Source organism: Onychostoma macrolepis, chromosome 07 (genome assembly GCF_012432095.1).
Source record: "Onychostoma macrolepis isolate SWU-2019 chromosome 07, ASM1243209v1, whole genome shotgun sequence".
NCBI classification, from domain to species: Eukaryota; Metazoa; Chordata; class Actinopteri; order Cypriniformes; family Cyprinidae; genus Onychostoma; species Onychostoma macrolepis.
In genome coordinates, this window is record NC_081161.1 from 32,048,720 (window position 1) to 32,072,900 (window position 24,181).

At 41.8% G+C, this 24,181-nt stretch overlaps 1 protein-coding gene and 1 long non-coding RNA gene across 4 annotated transcripts in view; one reads left to right on the forward strand and one right to left on the reverse strand.

The window, feature by feature from the left end:
• Nucleotides 1-370: 370 nt before the first annotated feature.
• Nucleotides 371-24,181, forward strand: part of lmo1 (LIM domain only 1) — a 57,236-nt gene continuing 33,425 nt past the window's right edge. The window contains exon 1 of one of the 2 annotated variants that reach the window (XM_058782774.1): nt 371-504. The gene's annotated coding sequence lies outside the window, so the exon portion shown is untranslated. The remainder of the gene's footprint in view (nt 505-24,181) is intronic. The other variant, XM_058782772.1, reaches the window with a different exon arrangement.
• The window catches only part of LOC131544499 (uncharacterized), an 87,054-nt gene continuing 63,625 nt past the window's right edge, over nt 753-24,181 (reverse strand). For both annotated transcript variants that reach the window (XR_009272152.1, XR_009272153.1), the window contains exons 2-3: nt 22,205-22,300; nt 753-1,138 (exon numbers count right to left, since the gene is read on the reverse strand). This is a non-coding gene — a long non-coding RNA (uncharacterized LOC131544499). The remainder of the gene's footprint in view (nt 1,139-22,204; nt 22,301-24,181) is intronic.

A 24,181-nucleotide genomic window follows, 5' to 3' on the forward strand; every position in this document is an offset into this window, starting at 1 on the left:
ATAAATAAAAAAAAGTTTATAAAATTGTATACAAAATTTGAAATAATAACAAACATCAGGAAAAAATAGGAAACAATACCTTTGTTTTCCGTATACTTGTGTCGCTTACAGTTAAAGTCCTTCTGTGATTTTATTGTTGTTTGCAACGTTACTTGGCAATATTTGAAATATATTATTATTATTATTTTATTATTTATTTTTTTGTATTTTGCATGGTCTATTATTGTCATCCGGGTGGGAGTTTTAACTCTTATTCACTGGGAATAAAAAATAAATGGGGAAAAAAAAAAAAGATTCATTCAGTTGATGCAGAGACGTAGACCGGGGAAATCCCCCATCTCCCCACGCTCTGAATATTACATATCATAACGTAACTACGTGTAAAAGTTATTTGGCGGTTTTTACTTGTAAAATCAGCTGTTTTCTAGCATTCGAATAACTATGGATAAACCTGAAACGACAGAAGAAGGATTGGAGATGAATTTCATTTACAAATAGCCTAAGGTAGGAATGTGCATACTTTTAAATCGACACCTGCCACGGTGTTTTCCTCTTTGAGTGTGTCCTAAAAGCGATGGGGGGGGGGGGTATATATTATTTATATCTATATATATTATATATATGTAGATATAAATAAAAAAGTTTATTGTACATAAAAATAGTTTTTCACATCAGAAAAATAACAAGTAATGTAGATAATAGACTAAAGGAAGGCACTTTATCCTTCAGGGCTTCTGTACATCTTGCACTTATTATGGTAATAACTGTATAAATTCCAGAGACCACAAATGACATAAAGTTGGCCCAGGCCACCTAACACAATAACTCCATAATGTGGTATATTATAAACAAATCTCTTACATGAGAGCAGATGTACAAAAGGCTCCCCAACAAGTCCACCCACTCCATCTTTAATGAGTGTCTAAGACCACACACCAATGAGAGAAACATGTTTACAGCACTGCAGTCCTCCTCTAAGTAGCTCCATGGTGTTTGTGACTTCACTCTTCCATTTGGCCCAATGTGAGGATGACTGTGCCCACTGTTTAGCCTGACTCAGAGGCGCTCAGAGCTGTATGCAGCCGATTCCCCCATCTGGTTGAAATCCACTTTCCTCTCGTCCCTCGCGGACCTCTACCTTATCCAGGATGCAAAAACACACTCCTGTAAGTGCCTGCCGCAGATGAGGAACACAGAAATATTCAAGCATAGATTGAACTTTGTTGTTCTCCACCAATTTGTTTAGTGGGGGGTAGCGAGCAAATGGGCTGTTTTTCAAAGTGAGCGTTTTAGACGCTAAAAAATTTACTAGATGTATGTGTAACACTTGTACACTGAGCATGGGATCATCATTAAGACATTAAAAATGCACACCATTCCAGAGGCCATTTAGTGTCCCGGTGAGCACATTTTTGGGGTCTATCTGAGGGCCCTGGGGTATGTGAGATCAGTCAGGATGAGAGGATGAGATCACGGGCCGGAAGTATAAAGCTGTAGGTTTAGAGATGCTTAAAAAATGTTTATGCACAACAAGATGTTTCCAGAACATAATCCCAAGCCTGGTTTGAATTTGTTAGCCGCATTTTGGCTTGTACCATTTTCTAATTGAACTGCTTAATGGCGCACATCCTTCTGAGTTTCATCACTAAACAAAAGCCATCATATCTGAAGCCTTTCTAGACACTCGAGGCTGGTATGTGGCACTTTAACCATATATCTGAACTCTAACCAACAGCCATTAGGTAGAATCCAACTGGATGGATGAGTGCTTGACAGGTCCAATTTCAGTGAAAGATGTCATTATATGCTATAAAATGCTACATTGGCACTTTAAGGTTACACTGCCTTACGCTGAAGACTCTGCACTCTGCTCGTCTTGATGTCTTTTTGTGATTTTATAAAGCCTTTTATCTAATTGTGAGCCATCATAATCCATACACTAATTTTAAAAAAAATCAATCTAAAATACATAGTTTGAAACTGAATTAATTGACCCAATCGTTCAAATCCATGAGAATAAAATAAAGAGTTGCTAAGTAACATTTGCACACGATTGCCACGGTCCTGTTAGTTGATAACACGTATATCACACCAAGCCATGTGAAGACCTTGGCAAGAAAAAAAAAAGGGAGCTGTTAAAAAGCACATTAGTGTTACCTCGTTCAGGCGACAATTACGATAGTGGCAGGTCTAATCGTGGCATCTGTTACTTCATTTTCTCAATGTCAATATGAAGCCCTATCAAAACAAGTAGCCCACAACTAGATAAGCCTGCTCGGCCATACAAAGTTCTTTGAAGAAAAAAAAAATGTCTTAGCAACTTGCATGTTGTCTTATTCTTACACTATATCCCCCCACCCCACACACACACAACTTCCACCCTCTCTCTCCCCTGTTTTTTTTTCTGAAAGCCACCCAAGAAGAGATTAATCATGAAGGGAAAACTCAACTTCACCCTCTAGCTGCAGGTCACAGTTCTTATTTCGTGTGGAATTGGCTTTCGGAAAGCAGAAGGCCTGCCTGGGGGGCAGGGACCTGATATGAGAGGAATTTGAGAATGAGGCAGAGGGGATTGATTAGCCCACTTCATATCCCCATACTCGCTAAGCACACTCCAGCTGCAATCTAACACACCGCTGAGCTGAATAGACAAGAGAAATTGGATTCCTTCCTAATATTTAACCTTCAAGTCAGCTCTAACAGCTGTTGATGGGTTGCTTTCCCAGGTAGTTACAGAGCAGACTTTTTTTCCTTTCCGTGTTGCTGCAGAGAAGGCGAAAAGGATGAGCAGAGTTTTTTTTTTGTGTGGGTAAGTTATTCAATTACAGCTTTGCAAGGAGCGAGAGCTACTCTAAGGTTAGGGCGGCTGTATTTCAGCAACTTACGATCTAATGTAATGATTCTTATTCACTCGCACACACAATCAGATGACAAAAGATGTGACCTCTAATGGACGGACACAATGGTGTTGCTGACCCTGAAACACAGCTCAATTTTAGCTCAGGCTGCAGAAAAATATATCCAGTAACGCCACATTCCAACCAATCATCAGATGTCACTGACAGATGTCAGAACAAAGGCCATTGGCATCAATCCGCTCACTCACCCATCTGAAGTACATCCGTACAGGCATCTGTTTTTTTTTCAGTAGGCCTTTATAACTGTGACTTTGCACTGGAATCCAACTCAATTAGCCTGATCGGGAATGCAATTAGAGATCTTGTTGGTATACGGTAAAATATAGAGCTCCATTCATCGCACTGGCAGGAACTTGTATGTACGCTCAAAAGAGGTACTTTCTATTCATATGCCAATCACTGAGCTTTTAAAAGGTTGACGGCAGTGGCAGGGATCCATGTGCTCTCAAATACTTAGCGTTAAAGAACGGGACAATTTATTTCCTAGCACAGCCGCTCGTTGGAGTTGACTAAATTGTGAGCACGTTTATGATAATATGATGCTTAGATTTGCAGAATATTAAGAGGGTCTCATTAGCGGATTCACGCATTTTTATATTATCACCATTTCAGCTCCGGGTCCGCCTGAAGACACCCACACAAGCACCGACTGTGGCCAACACCTGCATAAACTCGTATCTAATGGCAGCAACAATCTATTCACACTTGAATCACAAGTATTCTTGACGCAACTGAGTACATTTTAATCAGGAGTTAATAGATTTTCTTCCCCTTTCGAGTCTGACGAAAAGAAAAACAACAAAGCGGCGCTATAGATTGTTCTTGTGCAAATCTATATCTAAATGCCGCTTCACTTTGAAGTGCTGTTTGGAATTCAACTCGACTTCTTTGTTTGATTAGGGTTTTTGAGTTGCTTTTATTCATCATGTTTTTTTCTTAAATCATTGATTGATGCTTGAGAAGCATTTCACAATTACAAGATTGTTTTCATGTCCAAGAAGCGGTCTGGTCTTGCATTTCAACGTACCCTCTGATTATTGTATTCGAGGAACTCATGGAGTTCTAAAGGAAATAACCTGATTGCCTGGATCAAAGGGTTGAAATAACTAAAATGTCCTGCAGCATCAGTCATTTTCAGCAATAAAAGGAACTTATATGTGAAATCTATATGCTCCGTAGTTGAAACTCTGCCTGAGTAGGAAACTTGAAGTTTGTATGTGTAGTTACACCACAACATGTGCCAATGAGGTCTTCTGTTCCCCTATCAAAAGCTACTCTCGATGCTGCGCTGAAAGCGCTATGGGAACATTCTTTGTTCGACCGGTTGTTGAAGCACGTGTGCCAAACACGCCAAACTTGGCTTAAATAACCTCGGTTAGGTGACGTCACTCGATTACGAACACCTGGAGGTTATAAATAGATGTGACGGAAACATCCTCAGGTCTTTTGTCTTCAAGGACCGCATTGTTGTGTGCGTGTGTGTGTGAGAAAAAGCACGATAAAAAAAAAAAAAAGAGAGAGAAAAAAAGGCAAAGCAGGAAGCGGTAGTTATAGATATAGATATTTATTTATATATATAAAGATAGCTGCTCACTATGGCAGATCAGCAGAGGAGATGTTTACCTCCTTGTCAGAGGCAGCTCTCTGACGATGATCTCCATGCTTTCTGCTTTGAGTGTTTGGGGAAGAGCACGCGATCCTCGGCTCGAGGGCGGTCGAGCACTGCGATCTCCTCTCGATCAAAGTGCTTGGCGCTCGCCTTCTTTAAAAGCTCGTGGGGATCGCGTGCCGATCTGGCCGAGGCGTGAGACGGACTTGCCCCTTTCTCTCGCGCTCGCCAGATCATGAAGCTCTCGCGTCCGTTTCTCAAGCGCCGCCGGCGCTTCTTCTGAACGGGCCGAGGAGACTTCATCTCTTGCTTCTGGGAGGTGGAGAGTGCCACCTCAGAGCGCTCCTCTCGTGATGAGAAAGCATACGAGGAGTTACTCGATGTGGTTACTCGGGCAGTCGATCGGTTACACCTAGACTGGCCGCAGGAGCAAGAGACCCCCAAGCGCTCAAAGTTAGACGACAGATATCTGTCGGGTGGTCGGGGGGAGGGGCCTCAGCGACGGTCTCTCCCCTTTTTCGGTGACCTCCATGACGAGTTAACTCGTTCATGGAACAAGCCATATTCGTCCCATGTTTTTGTGCCATCGACGTCGATCTACTCGACTATCGTTGATGCAAAGGCACGGGGCTATATGATGATGCCCCAGATCGAAGAGACGCCGCGGGCTATCTCTCCTGGGACATCATCATCACTGAAAAAGCAACTCTCCCCACCAAGCCATGCAGAGTAACATCTTCATTGGTGGGGAAAGCCTTTCAGGCAGCGGGTCAGGCTGGTACTGCTTTGCACACTATGGCGGTCTTGCAGGCATATCAGGCTGACCTGCTGAAAGACTTGAGCACTGGCGGGTCAATTGACGAGGAGGCGTTTTTAGAACTTCGCCGGGCCACAGATTTGTCTCTCCGTGCGACCAAGCAGACGGCCCGTGCCATCGGCCGTTCTATGGCTGCAATGGTTTCCACGGAGAGACATCTGTGGCTCAACCTCACGGGCATCAAGGACAAGGACCGCGCTTTTCTCCTTGATGCCCCCGTCTCGCCTTCCGGCCTGTTGGTGACGCCGTCAACACCGTCGCCACTAGGTTTCGGGAGGCGAAGCGCTATGAGGAAGCGTTTGTGAGGTTTCTTCCCCGCCGTGCTCAAGAGTCGGGACTGTCGGCCACCCAGTCCCGACCAGGTCCGGTTCTTCTGAGGCCCAGAAGGAGAGTGTGGCGAGTTGTGCGCCCCTCAGAGACTGGGAGGCGGCTCGCCGCACTTCTCAATCTGCCTCAAGAGACCGGACCTGCGAGCATCATCTCCGCCAAGAAGAAGTCCTGAGGCTGGTGCGCCCAGGACCGTGGGGGTGTGTCCCCCCAGGGAGGGGCGCGTACAATTCCAACAGAGAATAGAGGCTCCTTCCTGGCACCCTCAGGGGGCCGCTGTACAATCTCCGCCGCCACTGGCGTTTCGGGACCAGCGGTCTCCAGCGAAATGTTAGGTGTTCGGTTTCCTCCTGCCACATTTCAGGATGCCAGACATCTAACATCCCCCCATCAAAGCGAAGTGTCAAAACTAGTGCCCCTTTCAGAGAAGCTGGCAGCGTGGAAGCTACTGCCAAATATCTCTCCGTGGGTAGAAAGGACTGTAGAGAGAGGCTACAGGGTTCAGTTTACGTATCGTCCTCCGCGTTTCAACGGCGTGGTCTCCACTTCCGTGAAACCGGAACGAGCGCATTTGTTGACACAGGAGTTGCAAACTCTGCTGGACAAAGGGGCCATAGAACGTGTTCCCCTGCCAGACAGACAGTCAGGCTATTACAGCGGTATTTTCTTGTTCCCAAGAAAGATGGGGGTTGCGTCCGATTTTAGATCTTCGCGGGTTGAACCGCTACCTCAGAACATACAAGTTCAAAATGCTGACAATCAAGATGATTGTTTCTTACATCAATCAGAGGATTGGTTTGTGACTATCGATCTAAAGGACGCTTATTTTCATATAGAAATATTGCCACAACACAGGAAGTTCCTGAGGTTCGCTGGGGCGAAGCCTACCAGTATCGGGTTCTTCCGTTCGCCTAGCCTTGTCACCTCAAGACTACACCAAATGCATGGATGCAGCTCTGGCTCCTCGACTCCAGGGCATCCGCATTTTAAACTACATAGACGACTGGCTGATTCTGGCTCAGTCTCAGGAGCTAGCGCCGACATCGGGATGTCGTCCTAGCTCATCTCGAATCTCTGGGGTTGAGACTCAACGCCAGGAAAAGCGCTCTCTCCTGCTCAGAGGACAACGTATTTGGGGGTCGTATGGGATTCGATCACGATGCGGGCACATCTGTCTCCTGCACGCCGAATCCATTCTAAACGCCCTAAAGAACATCAAGCTAGGCCAGAAGATTACTGTTCATTACCTTCAGAGGGTTCTAGGTCTCATGGCAGCTGCATCCACGGTGATACCCTTGGGTCTCCTGCACATGAGATCGTTTCAGTTGTGGCTCAGAGCCAGGGATTTCATCCAAGGGCCAATCCCCAGAGGCAAATAAGGGTTACGCGCCAGGGCTTCGTACCCTTTCTATGTGGTTCAGACCCGGTTTCTGACTTTGGGTCCCACTCTAGGTCCGTGCTGTCGCCGCAAGATGCTAACGACAGACGCATCCCTCACGGGCTGGGAGCGGTCTTAGATGGCCGTCCAGCCCAAGGGATCTGGAGAGGTCATCTTCTCGAATGGCACATCAATTGCCTCGAAATGAAGGCTGTATTTCTGGCCCTGAAATACTTCCTCCAGCAGTTAAGAGGCTACCATGTCCTAGTGCGGTGGACAACACGGCGGTAGTCTCTTACATAAATCGTCAGGGTGGACTGCGGTCGCGCCGCTTGAACGAGCTAGCGACCAGGTTCTGCTTTGGGCACAGGAAAAGTTCCTGTCCCTCAGGGCGATTACATCCCCGGACATATGAATGTGGGAGCAGACTTGCTGTCCAGACAAGCTGTGATACACGGGAATGGAAACTCCACCCAGTAGTCAGTCAAATCTGGGAAAGGTTTTACGAAGCAGAGGTGGACCTCTTTGCTTCACAGGAGACAGCACAATGTCCCTCTACTTCTCTCTGACTCATCCAGCTCCCTGGGTCTGGACGCGATGGCCCATGTGTGGCCCAGACTGCGTCTTCACGCATTTCCCGGTCGCTCTGCTCCCAGGAGTCCTGGCCAAGGTCCGTCAAGAGGGTCTCGCCTCTTACTGATAGCGCCCCGTTGGCCGACCAGAATATGGTTCTCAGATCTAATATCTCTCCTCGACGGCTCGCCGTTGGCGATTCCGGTGAGGAGGGACCTTCTCTCTCAGGCACAGGGGACAATATTTCATCCCCGGCCCGAGCTCTGGAACCTTCATGTCTGGCCCCTGAGGGGGACCAACTGAGACATGCTGGCCTTCCAGCCGATGTAATAGAGACTATTCTGAGCGCTAGGGCTCCCTCCACTAGAAGAACTTATGCCAGTAAATGGCGCGTTTTCGAAAGTTGGTGTACGACACACCATGCAGACCCAGCTCACTGCCAGATTGTTTCAGTACTGGAGTTTCTGCAAGAGAAACTGTCCTCAGGAACATGTCCTAATACTCTCAGAACTTACGTGGCCGCCATCTCGGCTTGCCATGCTCTGATTGATGGGGTTTCGTGGGAAACACCCTCTAGTTGCCCGCTTCATTCGAGGAGCTAAGCGGTTGAGGCCGCCCACTAGAGCGACAGTTCCTTCATGGGACCTAGCTATAGTGCTTGAGGGCTTAGTGGACACCCCTTTCGAACCACTAGAGTCAGCGCCTGTCAGGCTTCTGACCCTAAAGATGGTTTTTCTAACAGCTATTACTTCTCTGAAGAGAATTGGGGATTTGCAGGCTCTGTCAGTCTCGTCATCCTGCCTAGATTTTGCCCCTGGGCTGGTCAAAGCTATTTTGCATCCTCACCCTAGTTATCTTCCGAAGGTTCCATTCTCGACCATAAATCCGGTCGTTCTCGGCCTTCTGCCCTCCGCCGTTCACGACACCGGAGCAGGAGAAACTTCACTTACTTTGTCCAGTACGTGCTCTCCAGATTTACGTCCACCGCACTAGCCAGTGGCGTAAGTCGGAGCAGCTTTTCGTATGTTTTGGAGGCCGCAACCGGGGGGCGGCTGCCACTCGACAGACTATGTCACATTGGGTGAGGGATGCTATTGCCCTAGCCTATGAGGCGCGTGGCAAGCTTCGCCTCTAGGTGTAAGGGCCCATTCAACCCGGGGGATTGCATCTTCCATGGCTTTGGCAAGAGGTGTCCCCTTGCAGCAAGTTTGTGATGCGGCAGGTTGGTCCTCTCCGCACACATTTGTTAGATTCTATAGTTTGGATGTTCATGTTACTCCGGGCTCGCATGTCCTTGAGTCGACATCCCAGAGTCATGTCTGAGACCTCTTTCATGTTTGTGCGCACACTACACAACATTGGGGGTCCAGACACTTCCAGTGCGGCGGCGTTGGTATTCTCGTTCCCATAGCGCTTTCAGCGCAGCATCGAGAGTAGCTTTTGATAGGGGAACGTCCCGGGTTACTTGACTGTAACCCTGTTCCCCGAAAAAGCGGGAACGAGATGCTGCGCCTCAATGCCGCACTGTAAGCGTGACTGGACGTCCTTTCAGACAAAATTTTGACCTGAGGATGTTTCCGCGTCACATCTATTTATAACCTCCAGGTGTTCGTAATCGAGTGACGTCACCTAACCGAGGTTATTTAAGCCAAGTTTGGCGTGTTTGGCACACGTGCTTCAACAACCGGTCGAACAAAGAATGTTCCCATAGCGCTTTCAGCGCAGCATCTCGTTCCCGCTTTTTCGGGGAACAGGGTTACAGTCAAGTAACCCGGGACGATATGTCAGACGACTGAGGTCTGTAGCTGGTGAATCACCGTGAGTCGTAATGATGCAGAAATGAAGTGCAATCGAGTAAATACACAAATATCAAACCTCTGGCAACAAGAAAAGTCTCTCACAACACCAATTAACTAAAAAAAAAAAAAAAAAAAAAATTAATTCTTAATTCCCCGAAGATAGCCTTTCATCTTATAAATAGTGACATTTTTTCTGCTTAAACAACATGCCAATGCCGATAATACCGTTCGTTGAGTTGGTCTCTTGGGAATGGCAACACAAAGGCCTTGTTGAGCACGCTGTGGGTCCCAACACAAACGGTGACTGTGGCACACCTCACCTAGAAACCTTCGCAATTTGCATTCCTTGTGTCTCAGCACCACACCGCCTCGTCCCAAAGAAGCCACTCAGAGGAACGCATAATTAGTCTTCCTTACTTCCCCTCTCCTCCCTCATCTGCACTATAACTCATGCTCATGCTCCGGTTCAAACAGAGGAGAAATCCACATTCAACTTTCAAGTTACTCCCTTCTAATTACTTTTGCTGTTTACTTTTTCCTGAGGCTGTTGGGTAAATCAGAGTGTCCTCTTTTATGTTTAGATACATGTGTTTGGGTTGGGGACAGAATGTTGAAAACAAAAAATGAAGTCACGTTGACATTAACTGGGGCTATTTCTATTTCTGCTATGGCTGGTGTTTATAAGTGTATAGCCACTGCATGTTCTGGATCTGTGAGATCTGAAACTGGATACACGGTGATCTAAGAATTTATTGCAAATGCTAATTCATTTGCAATGTCCTGCCTCAGGACTCTAACAAGATATTTTACCCTGCTTGGCTCTCAGAAGTGAGAAAGTTTTGCCTAAACTGCAGTCTCACTTTCTGGTGTTCCTGTCCATGAGATGTCTCTCTCTTTCTCTCTCGGGCACATTTCTCACTATCTCTCTTCCACCTATTCATTTTCCTCCTTGTGTAACCGGCTATACCAATCACCATCTTTTTTCTTTTTCTAATTAAATATGTTTTCTGAGCCCTTTTAAAAATCCAGTTTCATCCAAATACACAATCTAATTTTTCATTTGCTTTTGTAGATGATATAAGACATCAACTCAATAATTTATTAAATTACTTTTCCCATTCATTTCCTTCTATCTATAATTGATCTTCTCAGTTGAAATTTCTGTTGTTCCTCTCACTCAGCCTGACTCGCAGAGGGGCTGGTTGACATCGCTGCACAGGGCTAAGGAGTGTGGGTAGATACCCACTTCAAGACCAGATCTTTCTCTCTCAGACACACTCACTGCTATCTGTCACACCCCTCCACCACAACATGTGCCAATGAGGTCTTCTGATATGTCAGACGACTGAGGTCTGTGGCTGGTGAAGCGTTCAGTGTCTGAGCCACTAGAGGCGCTAAATCGAATTGCAAAAGTAATGACTGGTTTCAAATAACTTTTCCTTGTCTCTCTTGGTCAGCCAAACTGAAAGTCCCACCTCTTATGTTGCAATGCTGCAGAAACCAAACAATGTTATCATAACGTTGCCTGTACTATCATATTTATTACATAACTACTCACCAAATGGATTAATATGTGGCAATGAAAATGTAATATTGATTTATTATAAATGTAAATTTTGTGATACTGTATAGGCCATTATTTTACCTGTCCATTATCATGTACAAAACAATAAGCCTAGAAACAAGCCAACAACAATATTATGACATGAAAGTAACGCCAATCTCAGCTGAACTCAGCAAACAGTGAAGCATCTGCGCCGCCAGCAAAACCCACATGTCTCGTCAGTCACAGAAACATGGCATACGTATAAACAGTCCTTTCAGCGTTTGAGGGGAAAAATATCGAAAGGCGAAGCCCTATGCTAGAGCCTTTACGACGTAAACAATCACGTACTGCGTTCGTCCAATCAGTGACACTGAAACTGCAAATATGCAAATAAGAATGTTAACCCAGGGTTTAGGAATGTACGATGTGAAACGTCAACCTACGAATATCCAGAATTAACAGTTAACTTTGAATAAAGTATTAGCAGTCAGAGGTGGGTAGAGTACCCAAAAACTGTACTCAAGTAAAAGTAAAAGTACTTGAAGAAATATTTACTCAAGTAAAAGTAAAAGTCTGAATAGTTACTTGAGTAAGAGTAAAAAAGTATCGGATAAAAAAACTACTCAAGTAGTTAGTTACTAGTTACTTTGGATCATATACTGAATATAATATATTTTTATATAGATATATAGATATTTAGATAAAATTTTATATACATACATACATATACACACACATATATACGGAGCCCTTTACAGGACATTGTGGTGGGAAAAATTCGGGGTGAATGGAAAAAATTCAGGGTGGGAGGGAAACATTTTTTTCAAATGTTTTGCGTTCTCTCGCAAAACATTTGCGTTCCCTCGAGAAACTTTGCGTTCCCTCGAGAAACTTTGCGTTCCCTCGAGAAACTTTGCGTTCTCTCGAGAAACTTTTGCGTTCTCTCGAGAAACTTTTGCGTTCTCTAGCAAAGATATTTGCGTTCCCTCGCAAAACTTTTGCGTTCCCTCGAGAAACTTTTGCGTTCTCTCGAGAAACTTTTGATGCGTTCTCTAGCAAAGATATTTGCGTTCCCTCGCAAAACTTTGCGTTCCTCATAAAAGATATTTGCGTTCCTCATAAAACTTTATGCGTTCTCTCATAAAACCATTTGAGTTCGGACAAACGCTTCCTGTTTACTTTGCAGCTTGCAGTGGTTATAGCTCGTATGTTCACAATGAGCGGTTCATAGAGTTTTATTTTGAACTTGGACTCAAATAAATTAATAAGTCAGTGCTTAGTTCACGGGTTAGGCACGGTTTTGGGACATAATAAAACGCTTAATGTGGCTTAATGTTTTAAAACAGTGACTTGGAGGACCAAATTCGATAATAATAAAAGCTGATACAATTATTAGGCTAACATTAATAACCTTATTAATAATATTACTAAGCAGAATAACCCAGAATATGAACGCAACGCCCTGCACGTAGCCTAAGCTTTTTCTCCCCATAAAACGCTTAAGGTAGGCTATAATGAAAATGGTGATTTAAAAATACCAAATCCGTTGCATTCATATTCTGGGCTATTCTCCTTTATTAATAGTAATATTATTAATAAGGTTATTAATATAAACCTAACAATTTTATTAGTATTTATTATTATCGAATTTGGTCCTAATGTCACTGTTTTAATACATTAAGCCACATTAAGCGTTTTAAAATGTCCCAAAACCGTGCTTCGACATAAGCACTGACTGTATTACTTTGAGTGCAAGTTCAAAATAAAACTCTATGAACCGCTCCATTGTGAACATACGAGCTATAACCACTGCAAGCTGCAAAGTAAACAGGAAGCGTTTGTCCGAACTCAAATGGTTTTGCGAGAGAACGCAAAAGTTTTGCGAGAGAACGCAAATATCTTTGCGAGAGAACGCAAAAGTTTTGCGAGAGAACGCAAAACATTTGAAAATGTTTTTTCCTCCCACCCTGAATTTTTTCATTCACCCCGAATTTTTCCCACCACAATGTCCTGTAAAGGGCTCCGTATATATATATATATATATATATATATATATATATATATATATATATATATATATATATATATATATATATACATACACATACATACACATACATACATACACACACACTGCCGTTCAAAATACTTTTAATGTTTTTTTAATGTAATTTATTTCAGTGATGCAAATCAGAATTTTTATCAGCCTGATTTATTATCAATGCTGTTCTTTTTTAGCTTTCTATTCATAAAAGAATCCTGAACAAAATGTCACAGGTTCCAAAAAATATTAAGCAGCAAAACTGTTCCCTGTTGAAAAAACCAACATATGCTGGTATGGTATGTTTTGAAGCATGGGATGCTGATTTGAGCTGATTTAAGCTGGTCCGACCAGCTCAAGACCAGCATAAACCAGCATCCCAGCTTCAAAACATACCTAACCAGCATGCTGTTGTTTTGTTTTTGTTAACACTGGTAATAAATCAATATATTTTAATGATTTCTGAAGGATCATATGACTCTGAAAACTGGAGTAACAGCTGATACAAATTCTCATTTGCATCACTGAGTTAAATTAAATTATATTTTAAAGTTTAATTATGTATTATAAATGTATATAACCTCTGACACGGAGAAGAGTGAAAACTCCTCACATGACCACTACAGAACATCTAAATAATGAAACAAATGCACATTGACAGATCTTCTTCCGTCTGTTCTGCAAAATGTAAACAAATGTAGCCTTTATTTCTGCAAGCGTAAATATTGTGAAAATATCAATATTAATTGTGTCTAGGCAAGGCATTCCTCCTGGAACTAACGCGGGTTTGACGGGTGTTCATTTCATACTCTGTGAAAGCTTATTTAATGAATAAATTATACATTGTATTTAATGTGTAAGGTAAGTTACATGTACAACAAACTGGTAATGTCATAGTGGTATCGTGTACTGTAATCGAATCTATACCTGTGGAACCGACAGCACACGCGGTGTTCATCTAATGAAGATCTTCATAGCTAGCAAACCATAGCCTTTGCTTTCAACTGACTGTAGATCCAAAGACACGTCTTCAACGCTCTCGATGTTACAACTGCTTCAGACGACTCCGCGCGTGCGGCAGGGAACTGAACGAATCATTCAAACTGATTCGCGAACCGATTCACTGGTCTGCCAACTGGTTTGATCAAGCCTTCGAACATAATTGACTCAAAAGAATGAATCATTCGCGAATGGGCCATCGTTCATTGCCCAGAAAAAAAAGTAGACGGCGCGCTTGGAATAAATTGAAGGATTTTTAACTTGTATTGCATTAAGATAAAGTAACGAGAGGAGCGTCGCCCACAGTAATGATGTAAAAGTACGTTTTTTTCACTAAAAATGTACTTGAGTAAGAGTAAAAGTACCCATTTTTAAATATACTCAAAGTATTAGTTACCCAAAAAATTTACTCAAGTAAATGTAACGAAGTAAATGTAACTCGTTACTACCCACCTCTGTTAGCAGTATGAAACGTGAAACAAGATAACCCTGGATTCCGTTTACACGAGGTTAACTATTTTAAGTGTTGTCTGACCGCTAGATGGCGACCAAGCAGTCAGAATCAAGTATTCTAGCGAGATTAATGATAGATGTAATAATCTAATAGCGAAATGTAATAATAATTGCTAAATGTGTAACCTATGTTGATCAAACCACATCACTGTCAGTACAAAAAAAAACGGATAAATTATATAGTGGAGGAATTTTTACCTGCTGCTGTCTTTATTATCATCAATAATAAAGTACTCTGGGAAAAAATGATATGTTTAGTTTTATTGCTGTTTCTCATTCTGTGTTTCAATCAAAAATAGAAGATTTGTGTATATTTCAGACAACTTCATGCGATACGTAAGAGCCTTTAAAAAGGCTAAAAAAATTAATAAATAAGTTGTCTAAACATTGAAGGTGTGCAACGTGCTCCCTTTAGTCCTCAAACACTGGATAATGACAGAACAAAATATTTTACAAAATAATCACTCTGGTTGTGAACGAAAGCATAGAGAATTAAGCTCTTTTCCTGATCCTCTTTTCAGCAACTCACGCTGAGTGACTGTGAAGAAGAGGAAAGAATAATAAGTCCAAGAGAGAAAGATGAACAAAGAGAAAAAAAACTAACAGTCTTGGCAAATTGAACCATAATTAAATGCTTACAAAATTCCATGCTTAGCTCGTTTCAAAATCAGGTGGTTCTTTGAGGCAATTTCCTTTCTTTAATTACAATTTCCTGTGTGGTTTGACATTTACAATGCAATCTTCTAGAAGGACCCGTTTATGATTTATTATTCGTGCCTCTATCACAATGTCAGTCTGCAGAAATGAGTTTATAAAGAAAGAGCTCAAATGATTATGGCCTTTGACCAATAAAGCAGGCTCATTATTGCAGGCCACAGGAAAGATTAACATTTCTGACAACCAAATCGTGAAAGATTAGCAGGGGAAGAGATTGTTTCAGTTTCTATTAAATAAGCAGTTGTTCTTATTCAAAACTTGATCTTCTTGCAATGACTGAGAGAAAATACAGAAGGAGGTTGTATAAATCTTCCCAAGATTTCATAGGAATCCAAGCAAGCCAAGTCTAATAACTATAGTCTTTATAGCTCAAAAATGCGGCTGCTTTTCGGGGCACAGAAATACCTGAAAGGACAGACTCATAGATTTTCCTTCAGCAACACAGAAGTCAAGCTTAAAAAGATTCACTCTTTACTTCTCTGGCAACTGTTTGACATCTTTTTGCTGATACTGCTTATTAGGTTTCATCATATAACAGACACTCTTTCCGAAACAGATTACAATCAGGGGAATACAAAACATGTCTCGCTTCCCGACACTGGTAACATTCCCTACAGAATAAAACTGTTTTCAGTAAAAAAAAAAAAAAAATCACTTTATAATTGAACAAATCTTGCCATCTCTTCATTCCACATCCCTTTGAAGGCTTCAAGCAAATTGAGATTAGCACTGGCGTCTGATTCCTGCGATCACTTCCTGGTCAATGGATCATGTTTTAACACCATCCCTGATCCATCACCATGCTGGGAGTCATATCAATACCTAGCCATTTTCCCATTTGTGGAAGATGAGCAGATCAATTCATTTATAGCTAGTCTGTGCCTGACATCTGTTTGGGAGATTAGAACTTATTGGCTACTTGTCTGATAGAAGGCACAAGGTTCATTAAGTCAATGGAATCCTTAATCAATGGGAAAACTTCAAGTAGCTCTCTCACCATTAGAGCTTCATCTGCCCTATGGAGGCACTTAAGATACATTTAAAGTAAGGCCTGTGGTACAGATTGGACCATATTGCATTTGACTGCTCTCAGCAATTGCGGAACTACTGCACAATGCAACAACGTTCTTAAAGACTTGGAATGTTATGGTTCATTACATTTGGTGATCTCTTGCACAAGCCGCATATGAAGTATTTCTGCTCGGGTAAATGTATTTTGTTGTTTTGCCGAGCTTTGTTTGTCTGGTGTATTTAAATTGGTAGGGAAACAACAGAATGCCTGCCAATCCCAAAGACAAGCTCTTCTCATCAAGTGCCAGCTGAAATGTACACTGACTCTTTGAAGGTCATGCTCTCAAACACCATTCAAAACAAAATATCAACTTTCAAATCTCCCCTATTATAAATAATGACCAAACATTCACCAAACTGAATACGAATAGCGTGGATTCTCCACGTCCTTGTCCACTACAGCCCTCCCTCACTCTCCACTCCACAGCTGATAGGGGCTCTCTCCCTGGTGATTCTTAAACACTTCTGACCACCTGAATGGTTCTCCAGCTGAATGCGTGTGGTGTGTAGGACGGCCTCTGTATGCAGTTGGAAATAGGTCTGGACCTTGCTGATTGATCGTTAAGTGTTGTCCATGAGCCCATCATGCGGCTCCCACTTAACAGCCTCCACCACAGAAAGCAATCAGTGGATGTTACTGAGAGTCCCAGTGGGAGCATCTCTGCAGTGATTGATCTGCAGCAGACCTCCAGGAGGAACATGGACAAATCCGGCCCCTACTACAACCCCGGTGTCCCTGCGTGATCTTCTAAAAAAGCAATGCAAGGCAGTTGGGACCGCCCTCAAAATGTCTTGCGAGAACTTCGTGTGATATCCATTGAATCACGGTGGAACGAACAGCTATGCAACGCACTGCTGAATGCACAGTGTTTGTGATTATTTGAGACAAAACCACTGTGTAAGGGAGAATGCTATCAGCTGGTCATTATAGCGAAAACAAATTAGTCTAACCCAGAAGGGGTTTATTTTACAATAATGATTGTTCATTATCCAGCATATTACGTACATGGCTACTCGTCAAATATTAGAGATGCACCGACTGCAATTTTCTTGGCCGATTCCGATTTTTTGGAAGTGTGACCTGCTGATACCGACTTTTTGCCAATACCGATTTTCTTTCTAAGAACTATAATTGACAGCATATACAAACAAAAATCTATGCAAATTTCAATGCAAAAATTATTTACATAATAAAAGAAATTATTAAACATTACAATTCCCCCAAACTGGACTAAGTTACAGATCTTCTCTCACTTAAACAACTCTCAAAATAAAGTGCTCTGTGACTGGAAAGAGGAAGAAATAGTTAACTTAAAATGAGTTGCTGTATGCAACAAAACAGATGTCATTTCCCACTTTGTTTATAAATGGTCAGTTTTTCCCCCTAACCTGATTAAATGTGTCATCTTTCACATCAAATTCTTACTTTGTTTCAATTAATTCAGTTAGCATAATATGAAACTGTAGAGTTGTTACCATTCAGATGAAATTAGTATTAACAAACTCTATCTTTCCACTGCTGAGGAAACAGAAGCTGCATCTGAAGTGGCATTAGATGCATTTACACAGAGTTTGATGAAGCTGAGGTGCCATAAATGCATTTACACTGCAAAATTTCAAATGCATAAATAATTTTATAAGATTAATGTTTTACATATTTTTTTAAACATACAAATAAATATTGATAAAATGCAATGATACTTTTAAATATGACATATATATATATATATATATATATACACATATATATACACACACATATACATACATACATACTGTATATACATACATACATATATATATATATATATATATATATATATATATATATATATATATGACTAAACCACCAGTAGGTGGCGGCAAGTGTCTGTTTTAATGAGTGAGTCATTTATTCATTCATTCAACCGATTCATTCAAACGGCTGATTCATTCAGAAACGAGGCAAGTGACTGTCCTTATAGAACACAAGATCCAACTCCTCCCACTTTACATTTACCTAAACCTACCAGTCTCCACCCCCTGATCCCTAAACCCACCCATCTCCACCCCTAAACCTACCAATCTCCACCCCCTAGATGTGGATCCAAGTTGGATCATCCAACCCTACTGTATGAATGGGCCACTGAATCATTTACTCACCCGATTCCTTCAAAAACGTGGATATATTCAGTAACAAAACACCGCTGTGTGTTGCTCGGAGACACAAAACATTTCTGCTGTGGCTTTGATCAGAACTATTTTCGTCAGCGAAATTGAGCAAAAACAGTCAATATTTTGTATAAAATCTAAGTCACTTAATTTTAACTTCTTGTTTATTGAAATACTTTTGTATAAAATCAGTGTCACATTGCAATCATGTTGATATTGATATTCGGGGAAACATCATGGGCGTATAATGTTGCTTATCTAAATCACATTTTGTAAATATCTTTTTTTTTCTACCGCAGTATGCATCTATATTTCTGTGAGTTACTTTGTGTGCTGTCTCTCTCACACTCACTCAGGCTGTGCAAGCTTAATCTGGCACGACATAAATACATTATCAGTCGCCGTTTACACTGAATGCAATTAAAATTAGGGTCCCACTTTATATTAGGTGGCCTTAACTACTATGTACTTACATTTGAATTAATTTGGTACAATGCACTTATTGTGTACATACATGTTTTTACATTGAACTTGTATTTTTAAAAATACCTATATGTAATTACACCTGTAATTAATTTCTGTAATTACATTTATAATTACACTGTTGACCCATCCCTTACACCTAAACCCACCCTTAAACCTACCCAGACCACCAAACCTGTCCCTAACCTTACCCGTTTCCCACCTCAATAGCAGCAAAAGTGTTTTGCAATACAGTATGAACACAATAAGTACATTGTACTTATTTTTTGATGTAAGTACATAGTAGTTAAGGCCACCTAATATAAAGTGTGACCAAAATTAGAATCATTCTCACGCGAAACCACGAGTTTACACTCAACTGTGAGTGTGCGCATGGCTGTGATGTCATTGCCTGCGCCGCTGGCAATAAAAGGATCGGCTCGGAATCGGCAAGACGTGAGACTGACCAGGTGTCCTGACATTTTATCCTACCCGTCAGATTTTCTTACCAGGGTCTTTTTTCTCATGCTGAACAACATGTAATGTATCTGCATTACTGTATGGGTAGGTTTAGGGTTGGGGTAGGTGTAGACATTAATAAGACACAATCTAATAGGTAGAAAAAAAGTATTTATTGTTGGTTTCGGGTAGCTCTATCCCTTCTAGCCACAACCGCGACTATAACACATAATTACTGTATTTGCATTACTGTTAGGTTAGGTTTAGGATTGTAGTTGTAGACATTAATAAATAATAATTTGACAGGTAGCATTTTTCGTTGTCGAACTGTACTACCTACTGTTTTAATGAGAGGTAGCAAAATCTGACAGGGTAGCACAAATCGACAGAAATCGACAGCCGGTCACCTATCCGGGCCGGTCATGCGGAAAAACGTCCGATTCTGATCACTGGCCGGTCAATCGGTGCATCTCTATCAAATATCTTTAAAAATAGTTCATTAGTCCATTGTTATCCACAACATAATGGCTAATTTACAGCAACAATCACAAGATTTACAACAAGATTTGAGTCTGTTGATGCAGTGTAAATTAGCCTTAAAACAACTGACCTACAGTAGCAATAAGATAAACAATGAAACAATATTACAGTGTGCAATATGAAACAACAAAGAGCGAGTTTGCGGTGTGATACGAAAGACATGAAAGTATACATATTTATTACATTGCTCTCTGAAATCTCAATTGCAATGGTCAATTGCAGCAATATATATTCTAATATTCATTGTCATCAATGGCAGCACTGTATATTAGACCACTCTTCTGATATAAAGTGTTGCGTTAAGAATATCTGACCACCGAATGCTGCAACTGACTAATCAGAATTGAGTAATTTGCTGGGCCGTGTAATAAATATGTAGAATATATCCACAGAGACTGATGATGATAATGCGAATATAATTTGGACAACAAAAGTGTTCATCGCAATAGCAATCCACATGGTGCTTCTCTTAGATGTCACCAGCTGTTCTGCAGTCTATATTGGCCTGCTCTTCAAGTAAAGGAAGAAAAAAAGGAGTAACCTAGATGAGAATTTTGTGCTTCAGTGGCTATTGAAAGATGAGGCAATAAACTGCTAAACTTGAGTAATCACACTCTCCCCAAGGAATGTCTCAAATGGGGATGGTCAAAAACCTTGAAATTTGAGCCCCTCGCGCACGGCCCAGCCCGGAGCATTTGATGAGATTCATTATTGTAAGGGAGCTGAATACAAGTGTCTTCTGATTACAAGATCCTCCATTAAAAGTTCCCACCAGTGTGCATTTCCATGCCGCAACGTCAATGGGATTAAAATCTCAATTCAGCTCCAGTCAATTCTCCAGTAACAAGATTTCATTAAATGCAGGCAGGGAGGCAAATGGACTCGAAAGCATCGAAACAGCTGGCGTATAAATTATAGAAATGTGCTTTCTGCTAACTGAACACACCTTCGGCTTGCAGACGCATTATTATTTAATGTTCGGAGAGTCTGATTTTATGTAAATTGGAGTCATCCTTTTTCTCTCTCTAGGCCCCTTCTCGGTGCCAGGTACTCTGAAACCAGGCACGGGGAAAGATTATGCAAACCAATTAACATATGAAAATAACATATTAATATACTGTCTGTGAACTGTGTCCAATCAGTTCCTTTTCACTGGCGTGTGTACAAAACAATTAAAATTAAATTTATACCGCTTTTTCCTTAACGTATTCCGTCTCGCGAATGGAATCACTGAGCAAGCGCTGACAGAAGTTTTACAGGCCTTGCGCTCTCCCTTAAAGGCACACTGACTTTTCAGGGATATTTACAAGAGCCCGTGCTAATAAATTCTCGTCTTTTGTTTGCTCCTAATGGTGTGCGCATCTAAAACAAAGCAGCGAAATCCATAGTGGTACCCGTGTGCTAATGAAGGGCGTACATTATGCTAGCCACTAATTACCGCCCTTCCATAAATAAAACAGAAGACAATCAATTAGCCGAGAACGTGCGTCTTTGTTAGTCATGGGCAGCAGGTTCCTCTGGGCAGAAAGAGCTTCTGCAACACGAGGGTCTCTTCAGGGTGCAATTTCGAAATGGCCAGGAAGAGGACAGATAAATCACATTTCGAATGTTGTTCCTAAAAGCTCTTCAGGCAATCCACTTTGACTCACTGGGATTACAAGTAAATTAATACCTATGCAATTTTCCAACCGCCAGCACCGAAATATTAATGCGAAGAGCAGAAATGTCTTTCTCCATGGACGAGTGCTAGGCAAAAGAAACCAACATGTTATTATCATAACCTTTTAGAGTAGCTCCGCTAAAAAGCTCCTCTCTTGCTAATTCAGAAATGGCGACTCTCTTATGATGTCCCACACGCTAGCCGAATGATGTATCGCACTTGATGCTGACCAGACCAGGGCGAATCAGTGTGCATTAACAACAAACCTAAAAAGATTGTATCCAACTGATGGGAACATTATGCAGGCTATGGGCCAGGCATCACTGACTACCATAATGCATAATTTGAGCATTAATGTAATTTACATTTTAACACAGGCCCCTGAGTAAACTGATTAGTAGATGCTTATCTCCTAATGTGAAGGGGGTTGTTGCGACAGTGACATGTGAGGGGATATAGGCAGGATTACAGCCAGCCAGGTCCGGGCCTTACTCAAGCATGGGGCCGGTGTGTCTGGCACAGTCAAAACATTGTCTTCAAAATCAAATGGCTGTCATTCAAGATTGCCCGGGAAACAATTTCATGTTGCGGTGAGATCCATCGTTGCTTTTTCGCTTCAACTACCTTTTAAGAGATGCTGGCAACGACAGGAAGCCTTTCCTGTAAAACACAGCAATGCAGGCGCACAGCTCACACGGGTCACTCCATGGGAAAATGAATCTGAAAATAAATCAAGTTCGGAGAGCAATTATTCATCTAGCATTTGAACATTCAATAAAAGCACATTTTCCTCCATCAAATGTCTTTTATCTGCATCCCAGCAGACTTCTCTTTTTATGGGACAAATTAGCGCTCGGAAAAGATGGCAGAAGCCCTTTAAAAAAAGTACGACAAAGTTGCAGTCCCATGATGCAACGCTCCCAGTGGTTACATCTGCTCCACTCTTTCATCTCGCTCTATTGTTAGGTGCGAGCTGTCACATTAGGAGGAGAATTGGTGGCTCTTTCCCACCCCCAAGTCCTCCTTTTTCCCCCATTCCAGTAGTTGGCAGGGTGGCAAACCCCATACAAAGGCGAGTGTACCGGGAGCATGGAGGGGAGCGCCGTTAGAGGGAAAACAGTTTGGGAATTAAGGTCATTAATTTTCCACTTTCAAGGGCTGCCACACAGACGGAGATAAAGTCAGCATAAATATTCCGCAGAAGTTTCTCCTGTTTTTCTCCTCTCCCCTTTTCTCTCTCTCTCTCTCCCTCTCTCTCTTTTTTTTCATCGGCAGCCCATTTATCTCCATACTGTCAATTAGAGGCAAAAGCAAAGAACTAATTAGGAACTGTGCAATTTTAATTAGCTGTTTTGATAATTAAACTAATTGGTTCCCTTGTGTTTCTGCAATGTGCGCCGAGCACTTTTTTTGATATCTGGGCTGCAGATTTCCCATCCGTTGGTTAATTAGTCACTTTTGCATTAAAAAGGAGCCTTTCTTAATAGCCTTAATTTGCAGTTGAAAAGAGAATCTACCATCAATAATTTGTGTAATTGGTAACCGTTTGATTGTAATTTAGAGGCACGGCCGGACAGCTCTGCATGTCTAATTCTTAATGACTGGGATTAAAGTTGGATTAAATGTTTGGGAAGAGGATTCTTTGCCCCCAAATGACACCTAAGCTATTTTTGACTAGTCCCATTTGGAATGAGTAGGTGGACTGCAAATTGCAGTTTCGTGCAATCAGACGTAGAGGAGCATATTCAAGTGGTAAGGCTCTCTGAGGTCATAGGCAGTTTCTTGGATTATATGGAATATGCTCTTGTAACAGGAAGGAGAGCTGAAAAAGGCTCTTTCTGGATCACTTAAAAGTGAAGATGCATTATGCAGCCACTAGGAGGGGCTACATAAACTGATGTCAGAACAGTAAACAAACAACTATTGTCCACTCCTGTGGACCATTAAAATACTGCATTCTAATGTTAAAAAAGTTACTGCATCCGTTATACGGCACAAAATTAAGATCTGAACTGAACTCGCTGAAAGAACACAGAGGATGTGCTCAGAAAAAAAAAAAAAAAAAAACATCCTGGGAAACCAATTAAAATTCTAAGATAATTATCTGTGATGAACCATCAGTCTCACACATGAAAGAAAACATCTTGAGTACTGCCCATCAAATGGAGGACAACTTTCAACTGGTATTTGAATTCATTTAAGACAATGTAAGCAAGCACCATCTATCATGTGCATCATTTATCTCATTTATCCAGATATCATCACAACAGGCCTCTCAGAGTCTTTCCTCCTAGCAGGACTTTCCATTGAACACAGTTAGAGAAAAGTACCATGTCTGATATTGGTTTATAATCAGCTTAACCATTATGAAATATAGGAGAGGCTCGTGTTCAACCTCTCCCTGACTCCACCATTCACTGATTGTTTGCCCCAGGATAAATGGGAACCCAACTCGGCTCTATGCTATCTGATTAGGTAGGGTTAATTACTGTGCTGTGTTTTTGAACTGGCTGTATGTGAGCCCTAGCAGTAAATAGATGGGCCTGCTTAATTCCCAATCAGAAATGAATTTTAATTAACTCTGGAACACAAGGCCCACAC